Source organism: Gouania willdenowi, chromosome 7 (genome assembly GCF_900634775.1).
Source record: "Gouania willdenowi chromosome 7, fGouWil2.1, whole genome shotgun sequence".
In the NCBI taxonomy this organism is placed as follows: Eukaryota; Metazoa; Chordata; class Actinopteri; order Blenniiformes; family Gobiesocidae; genus Gouania; species Gouania willdenowi.
In genome coordinates, this window is record NC_041050.1 from 40,519,709 (window position 1) to 40,529,700 (window position 9,992).

The following is a 9,992-nucleotide window of genomic DNA, read 5'->3' on the forward strand; positions in this document are numbered from 1 at the left end:
AGTGGTGTGTCAACAGTGTGGTAAGTGAAGGGTTAGGTATATTGTTTATGGGACTTGATGAAACCCCCCAAACAGTCCTTGGACCATCCAGTTTGGAATAGGGAATCAAAGGCAAGGCACGGGCCAGCGCATGTCTTCACGCACCCCACCAAATTGTGCACGTTCGTCAGAAATTATGTTCAGATGGATCAGTACAGTGAGTGTGAAGGTGGCCAGTTTTGGTGCGCTGAAGTGCAGAACAAGCTAACTGGAATGGGCAAGGAGGAATCGAGGTCCAGAATAGAGGACACGTCCATGGGGTCCCTGTACCCAACAGCTGGGATTGATGGGATAACGTTCTTGTCCAGACCTTCAGGGCTGTCGGACATCCTGTCGGTTAGGGTTATTTAAAGGAATGTGTTTTCTCGATAAGAGGGTTCAGGGTTAGGGTTATAGGCAAGAAAACCACTTTTTACGGTTAGGGTTAGGGTTGGGGTAGGTGAAGGTAAGTGTGCAGACCCCCACTAAAAGTGAGGGCCTGCGGTGCACGGTCCATAATGGGCCAGGACTGGATCCCCAAAACTCAAAAAACCTACCACCCGAAGGTGGCAGGGGTACAAAAAATTAAGCTAAATGCTTTTAATTTACTGGTCATCTGCGTAACGTTTCGGCATATTTTCGCCTTCATCAGACGCCATTGACCATGTGTGTTTTAGCTGCTGAGTGTGTGGCTGTATTTGCCTTCTACACACTGTGTCCCATAGGACTCCCCTCTGATGTTAAACCATCTTTCCCCTCTGGATGTTTCCCCTCATCTGTGGTCCAACCTTGTGTGTCTCCCCTTTTATAGTGTGTCCACCTCCTCTGTGTACATGCAATCATTTTAGCTCCTCCTCTTTACTTTCCCCCAGCTACTTTTTCTTCTCATTTCTCCTCCACAATTCCTCCCCTTTCTCTCCTCTTTTGGCTTTAAGTTTTTCTTCTTCTGCTTTTTGTCCTTTTTTCAGTTTTTCTTCCTTTGTTTGTCTTTATATTGTGCCTCATTTTCTTTTACCCCAAAGTCTTGTCCCTCCCTATTTGGGTTTATTGGGGTACAAGGGGGCCTCTTTTCCAAAGGTGAACCTGTGCTGAGGTTAATGACATGGACAAAAGTGAACCTGTGCTTAGGCTAAAAATTTTAGGGTTTAGTCAAATTCTGGTGAGTATTTTAAAACAAAAAGTAGCAAAAATGGTCAAATTAGACTTTAAATTTATAAAACAATTGCAATTTAGGGCCAAATTAGGTTTAATTTATTCATATAAATACCATATTAGGTTTTAAACATGTATTTTTAACTTTTTCTCTTTTTCTTTCCCAGGGTTTGGTGTGCTGTCCATCATTAATTAGGTTAAGGGCCAGGTGTGCATAATTTAGCTTCAGGTAAGTATCCCACTATTTTAGGTTTAGGGCCAAATCCAGTGTTTTAGGTTCAGGTAAGTATCACAAACTCAGGTTAGGGTTAGGGTTAGGATGGGGGAAGTGTGCCCCTCCTCTGTGAGGATTGGGCGGTGCACAGTCGTCCATCCCCCGGTCGTACACTCGACCCCCGGGTCCCCTGTCCCAGCCGTGTTGGTGGAGAGGTCTGGCCCTCTTCCCATAATGGACTACCGTCCATTCACCCATTTTGGTAAGTATTTTTTCTATATTTTTTAATAATTTTTTTGTTGTTTTTTTTAATTCTTTTATAATTTTTTTTGTTTTTTTTTAGATTTTTTTATAATTTTTTTTGCGTTTTTTTAGATTTTTTTATATAAAACAAACTCACAATACAAGAACCTATTATGTTTCAATCAGGAGGATGGCGACTGTGTGCTTTAGAGAGCAGCTTTATTTTTCCTTAGCATTACCCACAATTCCCCGGGAGACCGGGCTCCCGCTTACGTCACACTGTTGACACACACACATACAAATATGCAGGTCACAGTGGTATGTAACATTTATCCCCCCCTTTAAAACATCTGAACAATGGTCATGAGCTAAGACCCCCCCCCTTAGTGCACAAACTAACATCAAGGCCAAACGGCCAACCTGGCTAGATAAACCGGGTAGACTGCCGGTTTACCCGCATAGCCCGGTGGATTATTCTGCCACCTCACAGGCTATACACTATGCTGGTGCATTAGGGTTAGGGTTAGGGTTAGGGTAGGGTTAGGGTTAGGGTTAGGGTTAGGGTTAGGGTTAGGGGTTAGGGTTAGGGTTAGGGTTTAGGGTTAGGGTTAGGGTTAGGGTTAGGGTTAGGGTTAGGGTTAGGGTTAGGGGGTTAGGGTTAGGGTTAGGGTTAGGGTTAGGGTTAGAGGGTTAGGGTTAGGGTTAGGGTTAGGGTTAGGGTTAGGGGTTAGGGTTAGAGGGTTAGGGTTAGGGTTAGGGTTAGGGTTAGGGTTAGGGTTAGGGTTAGGGTTAGGGTTAGGGTTAGGTTAAGGGCAAGAAAACCACTTTTTACGGTACATTTTTGGTGGTTTTTGGCCAATAACTCTTGATCGGAAGGTCGTAGCTCCAAACGCTCGGAAACAGCCCCCCATAAGTCAATTTGAGCCGATCTACGTGAGTTGGAATTTTTTCTCTACGACTTACGGTTCCAGAGATATCGCAGTTTTTTGCGAAAATGAACGGTACATTTTTGGAGGTTTTTTGCAGATAACATTTGATAGGAACGTACCATTTACATTTTGATGGTGGCAATCCCTACTAAGTCAATATAGGCCTTTCCAACGGTACCACCCACGTACCTGTGCGATCTTCCGTTCCCGAGATATGGCATAGCAAAATTTTCTCGTTTTTTCGCACTTGAAAAGTTCAAAGTGCTGTAACTTTTCGGTGGAACGTGCTAGAGGGATGGAACCAGTGTCGATACCCACTAAGTAATCTACTGGCTTTCCAACGGTATAACCCTCGTCCTTCTACGATGTTCGGTTCCCGAGATATCGCGATTTTTCGAATTTCGTTAAATGCTAACTTTTGAACGGAAGGTCGTAGAGACTCGGGGGTGGTACCGTTGGAAAGCCCGTACCCGAATTATAGCAGACGGACGTTGGTTGCATCCTTCTAGCACCTTCCTATCAAAAGATACAGGCCATTTTGTACCTGCCATAGGCGGAGACTGGAGGCGAAAATTGACTAAGTGTTGACTTTGTATGGAAAATTGTGATATTCACAGAAAAGCCATTTCTGGGCCTTCTGAGTCGATTGGACACAACTTCCGGTTTTTGGTTGAGGTGAGTGTAACTCCGCCCCCTGACTAGATAGGAGGGCGGGACCAGAGCGAGCCTTTGTTTTAAGAGACTGGCTTTCCAACGGTCTTGGTCCCATGTCTCTCGGATGTTCCTTGTGTTTTTACTTATTTCGCTATCGTCAGCATATGTGCTGATTTATCAGCCTGAGTAATAATGTAAAGGTCCCTCCCATTTTCAGAGTCTGGCTTTCCACTGGCACTACTTTCAAGGCTGTAGGAGGACGTTTGGGTTAGGGTTAGGGTTAGGGTTAGGGTTAGGGTTAGGGTTAGGGTTAGGGTTTAGGGTTAGGGTTAGGGTTAGGGTTAGGGTTAGGGTTAGGGTTAGGGTTTAGGGTTAGGGTTAGGGTTAGGGTTAGGGTTAGGGTTAGGGTTAGGGTTAGGTTAAGGGCAAGAAAACCACTTTTTACGGTACATTTTTGGTGGTTTTTGGCCAATAACTCTTGATCGGAAGGTCGTAGCTCCAAACGCTCGGAAACAGCCCCCATAAGTCAATTTGAGCCGATCTACGTGAGTTGGAATTTTTTCTCTACGACTTACGGTTCCAGAGATATCGCAGTTTTTTGCGAAAAATGAACGGTACATTTTTGGAGGTTTTTTGCAGATAACATTTGATAGGAACGTACCATTTACATTTTGATGGTGGCAATCCCTACTAAGTCAATATAGGCCTTTCCAACGGTACCACCCACGTACCTGTGCGATCTTCCGTTCCCGAGATATGGCATAGCAAAATTTTCTCGTTTTTCGCACTTGAAAAGTTCAAAGTGCTGTAACTTTCGGTGGAACGTGCTAGAGGGATGGAACCAGTGTCGATACCCACTAAGTAATCTACTGGCTTTCCAACGGTATCACCCTCGTCCTTCTACGATGTTCGGTTCCCGAGATATCGCGATTTTTCGAAATTTCGTTAAATGCTAACTTTTGAACGGAAGGTCGTAGAGACTCGGGGGTGGTACCGTTGGAAAGCCCGTACCCGAATTATAGCAGACGGACGTTGGTTGCATCCTTCTAGCACCTTCCTATCAAAAGATACAGGCCATTTTGTACCTGCCATAGGCGGAGACTGGAGGCGAAAATTGACTAAGTGTTGACTTTGTATGGGAAATTGTGATATTCACAGAAAAGCCATTTTTGGGCCTTCTGAGTCGATTGGACACAACTTCCGGTTTTTGGTTGAGGTGAGTGTAACTCCGCCCCCTGACTAGATAGGAGGGCGGGACCAGAGCGAGCCTTTGTTTTAAGAGACTGGCTTTCCAACGGTCTTGGTCCCATGTCTCTCGGATGTTCCTTGTGTTTTTACTTATTCGCTATCGTCAGCATATGTGCTGATTTATCAGCCTGAGTAATAATGTAAAGGTCCCTCCCATTTTCAGAGTCTGGCTTTCCACTGGCACTACTTTCAAGGCTGTAGGAGGACGTTTGGGTTAGGGTTAGGGTTAGGGTTAGGGTTAGGGTTAGGGTTAGGGTTAGGGTTAGGGTTAGGTTAAGGGCAAGAAAACCACTTTTTACGGTACATTTTGGTGGTTTTTGGCCAATAACTCTTGATCGGAAGGTCGTAGCTAGGGTTAGGGTTAGGGTTAGGGTTAGGGTTAGGGTTAGGGTTAGGGTTAGGGTTAGGGTTAGAGTTAGAGTTAGAGTTAGAGTTAGGGTTAGGGTTAGGGTTAGGGTTAGGGTTAGGGTTTAGGGTTAGGGTTAGGGTTAGGGTTAGGGTTAGGGTTAGGTTAAGGGCAAGAAAACCACTTTTTACGGTACATTTTTGGTGGTTTTTGGCCAATAACTCTTGATCGGAAGGTCGTAGCTCCAAACGCTCGGAAACAGCCCCCCATAAGTCAATTTGAGCCGATCTACGTGAGTTGGAATTTTTTCTCTACGACTTACGGTTCCAGAGATATCGCAGTTTTTTGCGAAAATGAACGGTACATTTTTGGAGGTTTTTTGCAGATAACATTTGATAGGAACGTACCATTTACATTTTGATGGTGGCAATCCCTACTAAGTCAATATAGGCCTTTCCAACGGTACCACCCACGTACCTGTGCGATCTTCCGTTCCCGAGATATGGCATAGCAAAATTTTCTCGTTTTTCGCACTTGAAAAGTTCAAAGTGCTGTAACTTTTCGGTGGAACGTGCTAGAGGGATGGAACCAGTGTCGATACCCACTAAGTAATCTACTGGCTTTCCAACGTTATCACCCTCGTCCTTCTACGATGTTCGGTTCCCGAGATATCGCGATTTTTCGAAATTTCGTTAAATGCTAACTTTTGAACGGAAGGTCGTAGAGACTCGGGGGTGGTACCGTTGGAAAGCCCGTACCCGAATTATAGCAGACGGACGTTGGTTGCATCCTTCTAGCACCTTCCTATCAAAAGATACAGGCCATTTTGTACCTGCCATAGGCGGAGACTGGAGGCGAAAATTGACTAAGTGTTGACTTTGTATGGGAAATTGTGATATTCACAGAAAAGCCATTTTTGGGCCTTCTGAGTCGATTGGACACAACTTCCGGTTTTTGGTTGAGGTGAGTGTAACTCCGCCCCCTGACTAGATAGGAGGGCGGGACCAGAGCGAGCCTTTGTTTTAAGAGACTGGCTTTCCAACGGTCTTGGTCCCATGTCTCTCGGATGTTCCTTGTGTTTTTACTTATTTCGCTATCGTCAGCATATGTGCTGATTTATCAGCCTGAGTAATAATGTAAAGGTCCCTCCCATTTTCAGAGTCTGGCTTTCCACTGGCACTACTTTCAAGGCTGTAGGAGGACGTTTGGGTTAGGGTTAGGGTTAGGGTTAGGGTTAGGGTTTAGGGTTAGGGTTAGGGTTAGGGTTAGGGTTAGGGTTAGGGTTTAGGGTTAGGGTTAGGGTTAGGGTTAGGGTTAGGGGTTAGGGTTAGGGTTAGGGTTAGGGTTAGGGTTAGGTTAAGGGCAAGAAAACCACTTTTTACGGTACATTTTTGGTGGTTTTTGGCCAATAACTCTTGATCGGAAGGTCGTAGCTCCAAACGCTCGGAAACAGCCCCCCATAAGTCAATTTGAGCCGATCTACGTGAGTTGGAATTTTTTCTCTACGACTTACGGTTCCAGAGATATCGCAGTTTTTTGCGAAAATGAACGGTACATTTTTGGAGGTTTTTTGCAGATAACATTTGATAGGAACGTACCATTTACATTTTGATGGTGGCAATCCCTACTAAGTCAATATAGGCCTTTCCAACGGTACCACCCACGTACCTGTGCGATCTTCCGTTCCCGAGATATGGCATAGCAAAATTTTCTCGTTTTTCGCACTTGAAAAGTTCAAAGTGCTGTAACTTTTCGGTGGAACGTGCTAGAGGGATGGAACCAGTGTCGATACCCACTAAGTAATCTACTGGCTGTCCAACGTTATCACCCTCGTCCTTCTACGATGTTCGGTTCCCGAGATATCGCGATTTTTCGAAATTTCGTTAAATGCTAACTTTTGAACGGAAGGTCGTAGAGACTCGGGGGTGGTACCGTTGGAAAGCCCGTACCCGAATTATAGCAGACGGACGTTGGTTGCATCCTTCTAGCACCTTCCTATCAAAAGATACAGGCCATTTTGTACCTGCCATAGGCGGAGACTGGAGGCGAAAATTGACTAAGTGTTGACTTTGTATGGGAAATTGTGATATTCACAGAAAAGCCATTTTTGGGCCTTCTGAGTCGATTGGACACAACTTCCGGTTTTTGGTTGAGGTGAGTGTAACTCCGCCCCCTGACTAGATAGGAGGGCGGGACCAGAGCGAGCCTTTGTTTTAAGAGACTGGCTTTCCAACGGTCTTGGTCCCATGTCTCTCGGATGTTCCTTGTGTTTTACTTATTTCGCTATCGTCAGCATATGTGCTGATTTATCAGCCTGAGTAATAATGTAAAGGTCCCTCCCATTTTCAGAGTCTGGCTTTCCACTGGCACTACTTTCAAGGCTGTAGGAGGACGTTTGGGTTAGGGTTAGGGTTAGGGTTAGGGTTAGGGTTAGGGTTAGGGTTAGGGTTAGGGTTAGGTTAAGGGCAAGAAAACCACTTTTTACGGTACATTTTTGGTGGTTTTTGGCCAATAACTCTTGATCGGAAGGTCGTAGCTAGGGTTAGGGTTAGGGTTAGGGTTAGGGTTAGGGTTAGGGTTAGGGTTAGGTTAAGGGCAAGAAAACCACTTTTTACGGTACATTTTTGGTGGTTTTTGGCCAATAACTCTTGATCGGAAGGTCGTAGCTCCAAACGCTCGGAAACAGCCCCCCATAAGTCAATTTGAGCCGATCTACGTGAGTTGGAATTTTTTCTCTACGACTTACGGTTCCAGAGATATCGCAGTTTTTTGCGAAAATGAACGGTACATTTTTGGAGGTTTTTTGCAGATAACATTTGATAGGAACGTACCATTTACATTTTGATGGTGGCAATCCCTACTAAGTCAATATAGGCCTTTCCAACGGTACCACCCACGTACCTGTGCGATCTTCCGTTCCCGAGATATGGCATAGCAAAATTTTCTCGTTTTTCGCACTTGAAAAGTTCAAAGTGCTGTAACTTTTCGGTGGAACGTGCTAGAGGGATGGAACCAGTGTCGATACCCACTAAGTAATCTACTGGCTTTCCAACGTTATCACCCTCGTCCTTCTACGATGTTCGGTTCCCGAGATATCGCGATTTTTCGAAATTTCGTTAAATGCTAACTTTTGAACGGAAGGTCGTAGAGACTCGGGGGTGGTACCGTTGGAAAGCCCGTACCCGAATTATAGCAGACGGACGTTGGTTGCATCCTTCTAGCACCTTCCTATCAAAAGATACAGGCCATTTTGTACCTGCCATAGGCGGAGACTGGAGGCGAAAATTGACTAAGTGTTGACTTTGTATGGAAAATTGTGATATTCACAGAAAAGCCATTTCTGGGCCTTCTGAGTCGATTGGACACAACTTCCGGTTTTTGGTTGAGGTGAGTGTAACTCCGCCCCCTGACTAGATAGGAGGGCGGGACCAGAGCGAGCCTTTGTTTTAAGAGACTGGCTTTCCAACGGTCTTGGTCCCATGTCTCTCGGATGTTCCTTGTGTTTTTACTTATTTCGCTATCGTCAGCATATGTGCTGATTTATCAGCCTGAGTAATAATGTAAAGGTCCCTCCCATTTTCAGAGTCTGGCTTTCCACTGGCACTACTTTCAAGGCTGTAGGAGGACGTTTGGGTTAGGGTTAGGGTTAGGGTTAGGGTTAGGGTTAGGGTTAGGGTTAGGGTTTAGGGTTAGGGTTAGGGTTAGGGTTAGGGTTAGGGTTAGGGTTAGGGTTTAGGGTTAGGGTTAGGGTTAGGGGTTAGGGTTAGGGTTAGGGTTAGGGTTAGGGTTAGGGTTAGGGTTAGGTTAAGGGCAAGAAAACCACTTTTTACGGTACATTTTTGGTGGTTTTTGGCCAATAACTCTTGATCGGAAGGTCGTAGCTCCAAACGCTCGGAAACAGCCCCCCATAAGTCAATTTGAGCCGATCTACGTGAGTTGGAATTTAGGGTTAGGGTTAGGGTTAGGGTTAGGGTTAGGGTTAGGGTTAGGGTTAGGGTTAGGGTTAGGGTTAGAGTTAGGGTTAGGGTTAGGGTTAGGGTTAGGGTTAGGGTTAGTGTTAGGGTTAGGGTTAGGGTTAGGTTAAGGGCAAGAAAACCACTTTTTACGGTACATTTTTGGTGGTTTTTGGCCAATAACTCTTGATCGGAAGGTCGTAGCTCCAAACGCTCGGAAACAGCCCCCCATAAGTCAATTTGAGCCGATCTACGTGAGTTGGAATTTTTTCTCTACGACTTACGGTTCCAGAGATATCGCAGTTTTTTGCGAAAATGAACGGTACATTTTTGGAGGTTTTTTGCAGATAACATTTGATAGGAACGTACCATTTACATTTTGATGGTGGCAATCCCTACTAAGTCAATATAGGCCTTTCCAACGGTACCACCCACGTACCTGTGCGATCTTCCGTTCCCGAGATATGGCATAGCAAAATTTTCTCGTTTTTCGCACTTGAAAAGTTCAAAGTGCTGTAACTTTTCGGTGGAACGTGCTAGAGGGATGGAACCAGTGTCGATACCCACTAAGTAATCTACTGGCTTTCCAACGGTATCACCCTCGTCCTTCTACGATGTTCGGTTCCCGAGATATCGCGATTTTTCGAAATTTCGTTAAATGCTAACTTTTGAACGGAAGGTCGTAGAGACTCGTGGGTGGTACCGTTGGAAAGCCCGTACCCGAATTATAGCAGACGGACGTTGGTTGCATCCTTCTAGCACCTTCCTATCAAAAGATACAGGCCATTTTGTACCTGCCATAGGCGGAGACTGGAGGCGAAAATTGACTAAGTGTTGACTTTGTATGGGAAATTGTGATATTCACAGAAAAGCCATTTTTGGGCCTTCTGAGTCGATTGGACACAACTTCCGGTTTTGGTTGAGGTGAGTGTAACTCCGCCCCCTGACTAGATAGGAGGGCGGGACCAGAGCGAGCCTTTGTTTTAAGAGACTGGCTTTCCAACGGTCTTGGTCCCATGTCTCTCGGATGTTCCTTGTGTTTTTACTTATTTCGCTATCGTCAGCATATGTGCTGATTTATCAGCCTGAGTAATAATGTAAAGGTCCCTCCCATTTTCAGAGTCTGGCTTTCCACTGGCACTACTTTCAAGGCTGTAGGAGGACGTTTGGGTTAGGGTTAGGGTTAGGGTTAGGGTTAGGGTTAGGGTTAGGGTTAGGGTTTAGGGTTAGGGTTA